The 14,902-nt window shown below is 39.3% G+C and overlaps 1 protein-coding gene across 4 annotated transcripts in view; it reads left to right on the forward strand.

Moving 5' to 3' along the window:
- The window catches only part of NCOA2 (nuclear receptor coactivator 2), a 303,163-nt gene that overhangs the window by 19,672 nt on the left and 268,589 nt on the right, over nucleotides 1-14,902 (forward strand). The gene's annotated exons all lie outside the window — the stretch shown is intronic.

The raw sequence follows: 14,902 nt of genomic DNA on the forward strand, positions 1-14,902 counted from the left end.
GGGGTGGCTGGAGGGGCAGAGGGAGAGAATCTCAGGCCTGAGATGAGCTGAGCCCAGAGCCTGACATTGGGCTCAGGCTCACGATGATGACATCACAACCTGAGCCAAAGGAACCAGGAGTTGGACACCTAACCGACTGTGCCACCCAGGTGCCCCGGAAATTTTTCTTTAAAATCTAGAATTAATTTTTTTTCAGTACAGAAAAATGTGGCCCATTATTTTTCTTTCCTATGCATGTATTTACTGTGTAGAGCTCTCAAATGATAATGGCATGTATTTTTGGACTGTTTTTTTTAGCAGGAACATTTCTAGCCCTGAAGGCCACTCATGATATGAGTAATAATTAACATAGTCCCCCCTGAAAGCACCAGGAGGGTGCTGCTTCAGCAGATCGTTTTATAGAGTAAGGCAGCTTTTTGTTCAAAGGATGCTTTTTTCTTGTGCTGGGAGCATGATGTTAAGAGTTTTTATTCTGAGTCTCTAGTCCAAATTTTAGAATGCATAAATGATCTGCTTTGCTTGTCTAAACGGAAACTCCAGTGTCTCATCGAGTTTTAGAAAAGTGTGGGGGGGGTGGGGAGGGGGTGTCTCCGCTTTTTTAGAGACTCTTCAGATACTGTGGGGAGCCGGGCTTGAGAGTCCTCTGGTGGAGGTCCTCAGCCAGGGTTAGGTGTATGGGATTCTTCTTTCTACTAAGAATCCCAGCAGCCTGAGATGAACTACAGAGTTAGGGACCCTCAGTGTGCAGATTCCCACGCAAGACTGTTGTGCGTCTTAATGTACTATTGGAGCTCACAATTCCATAGTAAGACATTTCTCAGTAGAAGAAAGATCAGAAAACCATACAATGAAAAACAAAACAAAACAAAATAAAACCATACATTGAAGTAATTGACATTTTACATACCATCAAGCACAGACTCCTCTGTGGGAAAGGCTTTTCACTTTTAAGGATAGAATGAAAGTAAAATCTTTCAAGATCTTGTCATTGGCTTTTCTTCTTAGTCACTCATGACATGATGTCACTTCAGGACAGAAAGATTATAAAATCTTTCTTAGAGAATTTACTAAAATCTTGAATGTTCGGGGCACCTGGGTGGCTCAGTGGATTAAGCCTCTGCCTTTGATCTCAGGGTCCTGGGATGGAGCCCCACATCACATCACATTGGCCCTCTGCTCAGCAGGGAGTCTGCTCTCCTACCACCCCCCCCAACCTACTTGTGATCTCTGTCAAATAAATAAAATCTTAAAAAACTTGAATGTTCTGTTGGCAGATGTTAATACTACCTTTCAACAAACCTTGGAGTTCTTTACATGCAGGAGTTTTTGGTTTTGAGTTTTGGTTTTAGTTCTTGGGGTTTTTTTGTTTTTTGTTTTTTTTTTTAATTCTGTGACGTCAGTATGGAGTAACATTTAGGACCCACATTGCTTGGGATGTGGGTCTGACTCCATTACTTGGGCAGGTATGACCTTGTGCCCCAGTTTCCTTAAATGTGCACTTTTTTTTTTTTTTAAAGATTTTTTTTAAAGATCTCTCAGAGAGAGATCACAAGTAGGCAGAGAGGCAGGCAGAGAGAGAGAGAGGAGGAAGCAGGCTCCCCACCCAGCAGAGAGCCCGATTCGGGACTCGATCCCAGGACCCTGAGATCATGACCTGAGCCGAAGGCAGCAGCTTAACCCACTGAGCCACCCAGGCGCCCCTTAAATGTGCACTCTTGTTATTATTATTACTTTGTATCTCCTTCAGTGGTCTGAGTTTGAGACACAATTGATGTTCAATAGACCTTCCTTAGTTTTTTGTGATTGCAATTCAGAGTAGACCATTTTAAATGCAAATTGAGGGGGATTCAAGGAGCTGTTTAGGAAGCTAATCCTGAAGACTAGAACTGCCTATGTGTTCAAGATTATTTGTGGTCAAGTTTTTTAAAAATCACCTTTCTTTATCAATTAATGTGTGTTCCAGAAATGCAAGTGTTATGCAGTACTCTATATTATATGTAGAGTCTATAAGGATACATTATAAACTATTTTGTAATTATCAACTGTTTGAAGTAAATGTGCTACCCCTCTGATTATATAATGATTATTACTATAGTCACATTAGCATTTTTGCGCCCAGTAGGTCTAATTCAGTGGCTCTCAATAAGTGGGAGTGGGGAAGGAGGACAAAGATTATTTGATGTATTATTTGGCCTATCAACATCCATATCCTCTTTCTTTTTTTTTTTTTTTTTTTTAAGATTTTATTTGTTTATTTGACAGAGATCATAAGTAGAGAGGCAGGCAGAGAGAGAGAGGGAAGCAGGCTTCCTGCTGAGCAGAGAGCCCGATGTGGGGCTCGATCACAGGACCCTGAGATCATGACCTGAGCCGAAGGCAGAGGCTTTAACCCACTGAGCCACCCAGGTGCCCCCATCCATAATCCTTTTTATGTCCATGTTGTTCCATGGTAGTTAAAGGCAAAACTGATAGTGCTATTTTGTGCAAAAGATGGAGAGGAGAGTGGTTAAATCAATACAGTTAAAGCTTTTTATGTTTTGGAAAAATTGGAGACATTATTTTTTTTAAAGATATATTTGGGAGAGCAAGCACGAGTTGGTGGGGGGAATGGTGGTGGGGGTGGGTTGGGGTGGGAAGCTGAGCTTGAGTGTGGAGCCCAGTATGGGGCTTAATTCCAGGATCCTGAGATTATGACCTGAACCAAAGTCAGATGGTTAACCTACTAAGCCACCCGGGTGCCCATTGGGGGGCTGCTTGGAGGTGGTAGAATGTTTCATTGATCATATTAAAGCTTTCAGAAAAAGTGCATAAAATTTGCCTTTAATTAACCTGGGAGATCGAATGCTTATTTGACATACTGGTGGACAGTGGTATTCTCTACAGGAGATAATACAAAGATTTCTCAGATTTCTCAAAGAAATGTCTAATGGGACGTCAATGTTGAGGTCATTTGACTATTGAGAAAGAAGCAGGTTTGCTGCTGAGTGCGCCCGGTGCGGGGCTCTGTCTCACGACTCTGAGATCATGACGTGAGCTGAAATCACAGGGAGAGATGAGATGGTTATAGTTACCAGTGAAGTACATTTAGAATGTTGGCTTATGAAGGTCAGAGGAATAAATCCATTTTCTTATTAGTAGAGTAGGAACAGAACACTTCTGAATAACATAAAGAAAATTTCTAGGTTGACTATAGTCCATATCTATATATAGAATGTAATCATTTAAAAATATTTTACTTAAAGGACTCCCAATTCAAATATGAATTATAAATCTTAGTAACACTGTTATACTTTAAACTGCTACCTACTACTTCACTTCTAGTCAGTCTTCTTTTTTAATTTTTAAATTTTTAAAAATATTTTATAAACATATAATGTATTTTTATCCCCAGGGATATTTTTATCTGTCAGGTTTACACACTTCATAGCACTCACCATAGCACATACCCTCCCCAATGTCCATAACCTCACCCCCCCTCTCCCAGACCCCCTCCCCCCAGCAACCCTCAGTTTGTTTTGTGAGATTAAGAGTCACTTACGGTTTGTCTCCTTCCCAGTCCCAACTTGTTTCATTCATTCTTCTCTGACACCCTGAACCCCCCATGTTGCATCTCCACTTCCTCATATCAGGGAGATCATATGATAGTTGTCTTTCTCCGATTGACTTATTTCGCTAAGCATGATACCCTCTAGTTCCATCCACGTCATTGCAAATGGCAAGATTTCATTTCTTTTGATGGCTGCATAGTATTCCATTGTGTATATATACCACATCTTCTTTATCCATTCATCTGTTGATGGACATCTAGGTTCTTTCCATAGTTTGGCTATTGTAGACATTGCTGCTATAAACATTTGGGTGCACGTGCCCCTTTGGATCACTATGTTTGTATCTTAAGGGTAAATAACTAGTAGTGCAATTGCTGGGTCGTAGGGTAGTTCTATTTTTAACATTTTGAGGAACCTCCAAGCTGTTTTCCAGAGTGGCTGCACCAGCTTGCATTCCCACCAACAGTGTAGGAGGGTTCCCCTTTCTCCGCATCCTCGCCAACATCTGTCATTTCCTGACTTGTTAATTTTAGCCATTCTGACTGGTGTGAGGTGATATTTCATTGTGGTTGTGATTTGTATTTCCCTGAAGCCGAGTGATGTGGAGCACTTTTTCATGTGTCTGTTGGCCATCTGGATGTCTTCTTTGCAGAAATGTCTGTTCATGTCTTCTGCCCATTTCTTGATTGTATTATTTGTTCTTTGGGTATTTGATAAGTTCTTTATAGATTTTGGACACTGGTCCTTTATCTGACATGTTGTTTGCAAATATCTTCTCCCATTCTGTCAGTTGTCTTTTGGTTTTGTTAACTGTTTCCTTTGCTGTGCAGAAGCTTTTGATCTTGATGAAATCCCAATAGTTCATTTTTGTCCTTGCTTCCTTGCCTTTGGCAATGTTCCTACGAAGACGTTGCTACCTCTGAGGTCAAAGAGGTTGCTGCCTGTGTTCTCCTCAAGGATTTTGATGGATTGCTTTCTCACATTGAGGTCCTTTATCCATTTTGAGTCTATTTTCATGTGTGGTGTAAGGAAATGGTCTAGTTTTATTTTTCTGCATGTGGCTGTCCAATTTCCCCAACACCATGTATTGAAGAGGCTGTATTTTTTCTGTTGGATGTTCTTCCCTGCTTTGTCGAAGATTAGTTGACCATAGAGTTGAGGATCTATTTCTGGGCTCTCTATTCTGTTCCATTGATCTATGTGTCTGTTTTTGTGCCAGTACCGTGCTGTCTTGATGATGACAGCTTTGTAATAGAGCTCGAAGTCCAGAATTGTGATGCCACCAACTTTGGCTTTCTTTTTCAATATTCCTTTGGCTATTTGAGGTCTTTTCTGGTTCCATACAAATTTTAGGATTGTTTGTTCCATTTCTTTGAAAAAAATGGATGGGATTTTGATAGGGATTGCATTAAATGTGTAGATTGCTTTAGGTAGCATAGACATTTTCATAATATTTGTTCTTCCAATCCAGGAGCATGGAACATTTTTCCATTTCTTTGTGTCTTCCTGTTTCTTTCATGAATACTTTATAGTTCTCTGAGTATAGATTGTTTGCCTCTTTGGGAAGGTTTATTCCTCAGTATCTTATGGTTTGGGTGCAATTATAAATGGGACTGACTCCTTAATTTCTCTTTCTTCTGTCTTGTTGGTGTAAAGAAATGCAACTGATTTCTGTGCATTGATTTTATACCTGACACTTTACTGAATTTTTGTACAAGTTCTAGCAAATTTGGAGTGGAGTCTTTTGGGTTTTCCACATGTAATATCATATCATCTGTGAAGAGTGATAGTTTGACTTCTTTGCCAATTTGGATGCATTTAATTTCTTTCTGTTGTCTGATTGCTGAGGCTAGGACTTTTAGTACTATGTTGAATGGCAGTGGTGATAATGGACATCCCTGCTGTGTTCCTGACATTAGTAGAAAAGCTCTCAGTTTTTCTCCATTGACAATGATATTTGCGGTGGGTTTTTCATAGATGGCTTTGATAATATTGAGGTATGTGCCCTCTATTCCTACACTTCGAAGAGTTTTGATGAGGAAGGTAGGCTCTACTTTGTCAAATGCTTTTTCAGCATCTATTGAGAGTATCATATGGTTCTTGTTCTTTCTTTTATTAATGTGTTATATCACATTGATTGATTTGTGGATGTTGAACCAACCTTGCAGCCCTGGAATAAATCTCACTTGGTCGTGGTGAATAATCTTTTTAATGTACTGTTGAATCCTATTGGCTAGTATTTTGGTGAGAATTCTCGCATCTGTGTTCATCAGGGATATTGGTCTGTAGCTCTCTTTTTTAATGGGATCCTTGTCTGGTTTTGGAATAAAAGTGATGCTGGCCTCATAAAATGAGTTTGGAAGTTTTCCTTTCAATTCTATTTTTTGGAACAGTTTCAGGAGAATAGGAATTAGTTCTTCTTTAAACGTTTGGTAGAAATCCCCCAGGAAGCCTTCTGGCCCTGGGCTTTTGTTTGTTTGGAGATTTTTGACGATTCTTTCAATCTCCTTACTGGTTATGGGTCTGTTCAGGTTTTCTATTTCTTCCTGGTTCAGTTGTGGTAGTTTATATGTCTCTAGAAATGCATCCATTTCTTCCAGATTTTCAAATTTGTTTTCGTAGAGTTGTTCAGAGTATGTTCTTATAATTGTTTGTATTTCTTTGGTGTTAGTTGTGATCTCTCCTCTTTCATTCATGATTTTATTTGTTTTGGTCCTTTCTCTTTTCTTTTTGATAAGTCTGGCCAGGGGTTTATCAATCTTATTAATTCTTTCAAAGAACCAGCTCCTAGTTTTGTTGATTTGTTCTATTGTGTTTTTGGTTTCTATTTCATTGATTTCTGCTCTGATTTTTATTATTTCTCTTCTCCTGCTTGGTTTAGGGTTTCTTTTTTCTTTTCCTTTTTTTTTTTTTTTTAAAGATTTTATTTATTTATTTGACAGACAGAGATCACAAGTAGGCAGAGAGGCAGGCAGAGAGAGAGAGAGAGAGAGAGGAGGAAGCAGGCTCCCTGCAGAGCAGAGAGCCCGATGTGGGGCTTGATCCCAGGACCCTGGGATCATGACCTGACCTGAAGGAAGAGGCTTTACCCCACTGAACCACCCAGGCATCCCCCGGTTTAGGGTTTCTTTGTTGTTCTTTCTCCAGCTCCTTTTGGTGTAGGGTTAGGTTGTGTATTTGAGATCTTTCTTGTTTCTTGAGAAAGGCTTGAAACGCTATATATTTTCCTCTCACGACTGCCTTTGCTGTGTCCTACAGATTTTGAACCATTGTGTTTTCATTATCATTTGTTTCCATGAATTTTCTCAATTCTTCTTTAATTTCCTGGTTGACCCATTCATTCTTTAGAAGGATGTTGTTTAGTCTCCATGTATTTGGGTTCTTTCCCAGTTTCCTCTTGTGATTGAGTTCTAGCTTCAGAGCATTGTGGTCTGAAAATATGCAGGGAATGATCTCAGTCTTTTGATACTGGTTGAGACCTGATTTAGGACCCAGGATGTGATCTATTCTGGAGAATGTTCCATGTGCTCCAGAGAAGAATGTGTATTCTCTTGCTTTGGGATGAAATGTTCTGAATATATCTTTGATGTCCATCTGGTACAGTGTGTAATTTCAGGCCTTTATATCCTTGGTGATCTTTTGCTTGGATGATCTGTCCATTTCAGTGAGGGGAGTGTTAAAGTCTCCTACTGTTATTGTATTATTGTTGATGTGTTTCTTTGATTTTGTTATTAATTGGTTTATATAGTTGGCTGCTCCCATGTTAGGGGCCTAGATATTTAAAATTGTTAGATCTTCTTGTTGGACAGATCCTTTGAGTATGATAGAGTGTCCTTCCTCCTCTCTTATTATCGTCTTTGGCTTAAAATCTAATTGATCTGATATAAGGATTGCCACCCCTGCTTTCTTCTGATGTCCATTCTCATGGTAAATTGTTTTCCACCCCCTCACTTTAAATCTGGAGGTGTCTTCGGGTCTGAAATGAGTTTCTTGTAGGCAACATATAGGTGGGTTTTGTTTTTTTATCCATTCTGATACCCTGTGTCTTTTGATTGGGGTATTTAGCCCATTAACATTCAGGGTAACTATTGAGAGATATGAATTTAGCCATTGTATTGCCTGTAGGGTGACTGTTACTGTATATTATCTCTGTTCCTTTCTGATCTACTACTTTTAGGCTCTCTATTTGCTTAGAGGACCCCTTTCAATATTTCCTGTAGAGCTGGTTTGCTATTTGCAAATTCTTTCAGTTTTTGTTTGTCCTGGAAGCTTTTTATCTCTCCTTCTATTTTCAATGATAGCCTAGCTGGATATAGTATTCTTGGCTGCGTGTTTTTCTCATTTAGTGCTCTGAATATATCATGCCAGTTATTTCTAGCCTGCCAGGTCTCTGTGGATAAGTCTGCTGCCAATCTAACATTTTTACCATTGTATATTACAGACTTCTTGTCCCAGGCTGCTTTCAGCATTTTCTCTGTCACTAAGACTTGTAAATTTTACTATTAGGTAACGGGGTGTGGACCTATTCTTGTTGATTTTGAGGGGGGTTCTCTGAGCCTCCTGGATTTTATGCTTGTTCCCTTTGTCATATTAGGGAAATTCTCTCCAATAATTCTCTCCAATATACTTTCTGCTTCCCTCACTCTGTCTTCTTCTTCTGGAATCCCAATTATTTTAATGTTGTTTCGTCTTATGGTGTCACTTATCTCTCGAATTCGCCCTTCGTGGTCCAGTAGCTGTTTGTCCCTCTTTTGCTCAGCTTCTTTATTCTCTGTCACTTGGTCTTCTATATCACTAATTCTTTCTTCTGCCTCATTTATCCTAGCAGTGAGAGCCTCTGTTTTTGATTGTACCTCATTAATAGCTTTTTTGATTTCAACTTGGTTAGATTTTAGTTCTTTTATTTCTCCAGAAAGGGCTTTTATATCTCCCTAGAGGGTTTCTCTAATATCTTCTTTGCCTTTTTTGAGCCTGGCTAGAACCTTGAGAATTGTCATTCTGAACTCTAGATCTGACATATTACCAATGTCTGTATTGATAGGTCCCTAGCCTTTGGAACTGCCTCTTTTTTTTTTTTTTTTTGTGGTGAATTTTTCCACCTTGTCATTTTGTCCAGATAAGAGTATATGAAGGAGCAAGTAAAATACTAAAAGGATGGCAAAGACCCCAGGAAAATATGCTTTAACCAAATCAAAAGAGACCCCAAATTATGGGGGGGGGGAGAAGGGGGATAAAAAGAGGTTCAGGAAAAAAAAAAGACAATTAAAAATAGAAAACGAATAAAGAAAAAATATAAAAAAGAAAAAGATATATATATTAGAGAAACTAGTTAAAAAACGTTAAAATAGAAAAGGGTAAAAGTTAAAAAAATTCAGCAGCAGAAGAAAAAAAAATTGAAAAAGTAAATTAAATTAACTGCAAGACTAATGAATCATGTTGAGAAAGCCATGAGTTCAGTACATTGCTTTCTCCTCCTCTGCAATTCTGCTGCTCTCCTTGGTATTGAACCTGCACTCCTTGGTACGTGAATTTGGTCCTCGCTGGATTTTTTGTTGATCTTCTGGGGGAGGGTCTGTTATGGTGATTCTCATGTGTCTTTGCCCCAGGCGGAATTGCACTGCCCTTAGGAGGGGCAGGGCTGAGTAATCCGCTTGGGTTTGCTTTCGGGAGCTTTTGTTCCCTGAACGCTTTCCGTAGACTTCCGGAGAACGGGAATGAAAATGGCGGCCTCCCATTCTCTGGCCCAGAGGAGCCGAGAGCTCGGGGCCCCACTCCTCAGTGCGCCCTCAGAGAATAGCGCCCAATAACTCCCTTCTCCCTGGCCTCCGGCCGCGCTCTGAGCTCACCCAGGCTGCGACTAGTTCAAGGTAACCCCGAGCTGAGAGCTCACTCCGTGGCTCTGTCTCTGCAGCCGGCTTCCCCATTCTAATACCTACAAGCTCTGCGACACTTAGACACTCCCGATTCTTCTGTGACCCTCCGGGACCTGGGGCCACACTGACCCCGCGTGGGCTTCACCCTGGTTTAGCCTCTGGAGTAATGTCCCTCAGCGGAACAGACTTTTTTTGTTTTTGTTTTTTGTTTTTTTTTTTTTTAAAGATTTTATTTATTTATTTGACAGAGAGAAATTACAAGTACACTGAGAGGCAGGCAGAGAGAGAGAGAAGGAAGCAGGCTCCCTGCTTAGCAGAGAGCCCGATGCGGGACTCGATCCCAGGACCCTGAGATCATGACCTGAGCCGAAGGCAGCGGCTTAACCCACTTTTAATAGTCCCAATTTTGTGCTCCATTGCTCAGCTGCTTGCCGGGAGCCAGCCCCTCCACCAGTGTTCTCTCTTCCTGTGCTTTGGATTCACTTCTCCACCAGTCCTACCTTTCAGAAAGTGGTTAATTTTCTTTTTCCAGAATTGCTGTTCTTCTTCTCTTAGATCTCCCCTTGGATTTGTAGTGTTTGCAATGTTTAGATAAGCTATCTAGCTGATCTCCTGCCACCTGATGTAGCCTCAGCCTCCTACTTCTCCGCCATCTTGACTCCTCCAGTCTTCTTTTTTAAATTAATTTTTACATCATGTTAAGTTAGCCACTGTGTAGTACAGCATTAGTTTTTGATGTAGTGTCCAGTAATTTATTAGTTGTGTATAACACCCAGGGCTCCTCACAGCGCAGGCCCTCCTTAGTACCCATCACCCTGTATCTCTCCCCACACAAGTTTCGAACCACGTATAATGAGTAATGACAGATTAAGGGACTAAAGCAGAAGGAGATGATGATTCCAGGTCTGTCTCCTTCTTGGTGAGAGTTTTTCGTTTAGGTCTGATTGTTGCACATTCACATGGGAAGTAATATAACCTCTTTTACTGCCTAGCCCGACCCCCCCCCCCCCCGGTCATTTTTAGGTAGTCTGGTGGCTCTGCAGGGCTTTTCTGGAACACACTAGCATCCAAAGGAACTCCGTTAGGCTCTGGGTGCTTTATTTCATTTTACATTTACCTTTCAGAGAGACGCCACTGAATTGGATATGAAAATTCACCGTCTTCTACCGTTTTCCTTAGTTTTTCATATTTGTTTTTAATCTTGAAATAGGAACATTTATTAGTAAGTCAAATGAGCTATTCAGTCAGAGCTGTGGAAACTGTGGGGTACCATCTGTGTAGTTTGTGATGTGCCATATCAACTCATTTGAGCTTTTAGCAGGAAAAGTGATATAAAATTGCAAAGCATTATTATTAACACAGTTGATTCTATAGTGGATCAGGGTGAAAAAATAAATCTCTGGGGGACAAACTGCTTTTCTGTATTAGTTGTGTTAACCCTTCTGGAGTGTGTGATATCACTGAGTAATTTACCAGTTGGTAGGTACCAATTTGCTATCTTGGTATGTTGCAAAGGAAATGTATCCATGTTTAACTTAGATCAGAATAATTTTTACAGAGCAACTGTCATTTACAGTAGATATGTGCTAACTTCCCTCCCTGGTTGTTCTTCTGGAATTCCTGAGCAACAATATCTGATAGCTACATTTTGTATTCTAGATATTGTTGGTGGGCTTGGAGAACAAATATTTAAGCTTTCCTGACAAGGAATATTAGTGTTTCCTGGTCTTATGTGACTTGATCACAGACCTTTTTATTCTTTTCTTCCTTGTTGAAACAAAGCAAAATATATATTTAATATTTTTCAGTAATATTGAGATGTAACTGACATATAATCTTGTTTTAGTTTAAAGTGTACAATATAGTGATTTCTGTCTTAAGAGCTTATGATTAAGCTGCAAAATGATTATCACCGTAAGTTAAGTTGGCATCACGTAGTTACAGATGTTTTTCTTGCCATGAGAGCTTTTAAGATTACCCTCTTTTATCAGCTGTCAAATTTGCAATAAAGTATTGTTAATTTTAGTCACTGTACCGTATACATTACATCCCCAGAAATTATTTGCCTTAGAATTGGCATTTTTTACCTTTTGACCACCTTTATCCCTACCTCCCTTCCCCTACTTCTGGAAACCACCATTCTGTTTTTCTTTTCTATGATTTCGGGCTTTTTGAGGTTCTACATATAAGTGAAATCATGCAGTATTTGTCTTCCTCTGACTTCACTTAGTGCAATGTCTTCAAGATCCATCCATGTGATTGTAAATGGAGATTTCCTTCCTCCTGACTTTCACCAGACCACATCTATGTCTATTGATAGTTTATCTCATGTTCAACGTTTTTTTCCTGTATATATGTGGGTTTTGTATCTTTTTTTAAAAAATAGTTTATTATTTATTTTAGAGAGAGAGTACATGGGTGAGTAGAGGGGCAAAGGAGGAGGGAGAGGGAGACTCTCAGGTAGACTCCTCGCTGAGCATAGAGCCTGCTACAGGTCTCCATCTCAAGACCCTGTGATCATGACCTGAGCCTGAAGCCTAACCAACTGGGCCACCGTGGGCACCCCTAGGTTTTGTATCTTTAATGAAATAATAATCTCCTACAGCCACAACTTGGGATAATGTTAAGTGAAAGGAATTTGGATTGGGGTGTTACAGGATCAGGTCTGGCTCCTTTACCCATGAGTTGAAGGCATAGGTGGATTCTTAACTTATAAAAATATTTTCATATAACTCATGTAACATCAGGATTGCGTGAAGAGTAAATGAGAAAATACAGAAAAAGTGCTTTATAATGTGTCATTACAAATACTATTTGTTATAGTTATGGGCATATTTAAATATTACCATAAGATCTTAAACTATATGATACCTGGACTACCTGTTGACTCTAAATGAGAGCTTCACAGATTACTGGGAAATGTCAAATAAAATGTGTTATTTTAAAAATCATCTAGAGGTGCCTGGGTGGCTCAGTTGGTTAGGTGTCCTACTCTTGATTTTGACTTGGATCATGGTCTCAGGGTCATGAGATGGAGCTTCTTCTCGGGCTCTGTGCTGGGCTTGGAGCCTGATGGGATTCTCTCTGTCCCTCTGTACCCTCCTCTCTCCTCTTTAAAAACAAAAAAAAAAAATTGTATACTTTTGATCCCTGTACCATATACTTCTATTATCTCAGCTTCAATTTTGCATTTTTAAAAAAGACTTTACTTATCCATTTGAGAGAGTGTGAGAGAGAGCATGAGAGGAGAGAAGGTTAGAGGGAGAAGGAGACTCCGTGTAGAGCTGGGAACCTGATGCAGGACTTGATCCTGGGACTCTGGGATCATGACTTGAGCCAAAGGCAGTCACTTAACCAACTGAGCCACCCAGGTGCCCTTCAGTTTTGCATTTCTGTCATCACCTCTATAACCTTGAATCATGTAAGGAATATTATTTACATTTGGTAATTGTATGGTGTTGCATTAACAACCCCATTTTACCTACTAGGCTGGAAAAGAAAATATGGAAGTACTTTTACATGGTTAGTGTTACTGTCTATAGCATTAAATTGTACCTGTGTAGGGCTTTCTATAACAGCTTTTATCACAAAGTCCTAGTGTATTTTCAGTGAGATAGGTTAGCATTACTACCTTCAGTTTAACAAAGAAAACAGGCAGTCTGAAACAATGAAAACTTGATATTTGTAATTGAATTGAGTTAAGATTAGGATTTAGGATCCCATGGAGTGTTAAATAAAATTCATTGAAGTACTCTCTTGTTTTTTGTTCTTTCTGTGCAGCTTCCTGAAATTCCTGAAATTAATACTTTTGGTATTGGCTAAAAGTCTTTCACAGTTAAAAAAAAAAAAAAAGTTAGTATAGGAAAGTTTAAACCTACATAAAAGTAGACAGAAATAATACAAAGAAATTTGATGGAATTTCATACTTTACCGACCCACCCAACCCTCCAACTACTTTGAAGGAAATCCCAGATAAATCATTTCATCTTTTTAGCCAGTTTTATAAAGAGCTGAATTCACAGGTTGTACATAAATTAACAGATACTGGCTGAAGGAACAAAATCTTGGGCTGTCCAGTCTTTTAAAAATTTTGCCTCATGGTGGAGTAATTGTAGAATATTGCTGTTAGACTTAGAAAGTGAGCCCCTTGCTCCTAAAGGAATCTCAGTAGTGGACATTAGACTAAGAACACTAAATTTTAAGCTCTGAAGGGCAGGGATCTTGTCCTCTTTGCTGAGCACAATGACTGGCACCTTGTAGAGTGAATGAAAAAAAATAGTTTGAAAAGGACTTCTTGGCAAATGAGTCTTAGGTGTGTTCAGTGTTATTTGGAATTTAAAGTGGGGAAGGAGGGGAAATTGGGAGGGCAGAGAATGAATTAGAATTTGCTTTGCAGAAGAGAGAGGATTGATTTTGTCCAAACCTGATTCCTGAAACTTAGTAGGATTTCATTTTAAGAAGTTATATTCATGTGACTACTAAATGAAACAGAATAAGTTAATTTGAAAGCTTGTGCATATAATCAGTCTTCAGTGTGCAGATGATTTGTGGCATTACTGTTCCTTTCATTTTTTTCCCCCTCACAGTAATAACCTGCTTGACACTTGTTTTCCTATCTTATTTATAGAAGGCATAAAAACTTTATGTTAAGTACTCATGTTTGCATATTCAAAGCATTTAGAACTATTCTGACTGCGTTTTGAGCCCTGGTGAGTTATTTATAAACTTTGTAATCATTGACATCTTTATATCATTTGATACAAAACTCACTGTGAGAAAATAGCATTTCGGTCTATAACTAGCAGTTGGTCATCTTATTCAAGCTTTCATTGATATGCAAGCTAATAAGTAAATCATTATAAGGAGATAGAGTAAAAAGTTGAGTTGCTCAGAGTTATATATAGAGGATACAGACAAGTCAGTTTGGTTGCTAATTTTAATATCTAACATTAAGATTTTTAGTTGCTATAAGGAAGACTTTTTTCTCTTGGGGATATGCTATGTATAACCAATACATGCAGTTCATTTTTCCCAGCAACTGTACCCAGTAAACTAAAATTATGGCAGAAATAGATAAAGTGACAGTGATAACATGAACTACTGATAAGAGGAGGATGGGCAGTCTGATGACTTCATCACACAATAATGCATTTGTCTAGACCCATTTAGAGAAAAGGATACTTCTGTTCAGCAACTGTACCAGTTGAGAGAAGCACTTGATAAATCTTAGAGAATGTTGAGTCTCCCTTCTGTCATATGCTATACCTTTTTCTTTTCTTTTTTTTTTTTAAGATTTTATTTACTTATTTGAAAGAGAGAGGGCGTGTGTGCATGAGTTGGGGGAAGGAGCTGAGGGAGAGGGACAAGCACACTCCCTGCTGAGCAGGGAGCACTAGCAGCGCTCAGTTCTAGGACACGGAGATCTTGACCTGAGCCAAAGGCTCCACTGAGCCATTCAGGTGCCCCCATACCTTTTATTTA

The sequence above is a fragment of the Mustela putorius genome, unplaced genomic scaffold, assembly GCF_011764305.1.
Source record: "Mustela putorius furo isolate JIRA1106 unplaced genomic scaffold, ASM1176430v1.1 tig00003846_pilon_pilon_pilon, whole genome shotgun sequence".
In the NCBI taxonomy this organism is placed as follows: domain Eukaryota; kingdom Metazoa; phylum Chordata; class Mammalia; order Carnivora; family Mustelidae; genus Mustela; species Mustela putorius.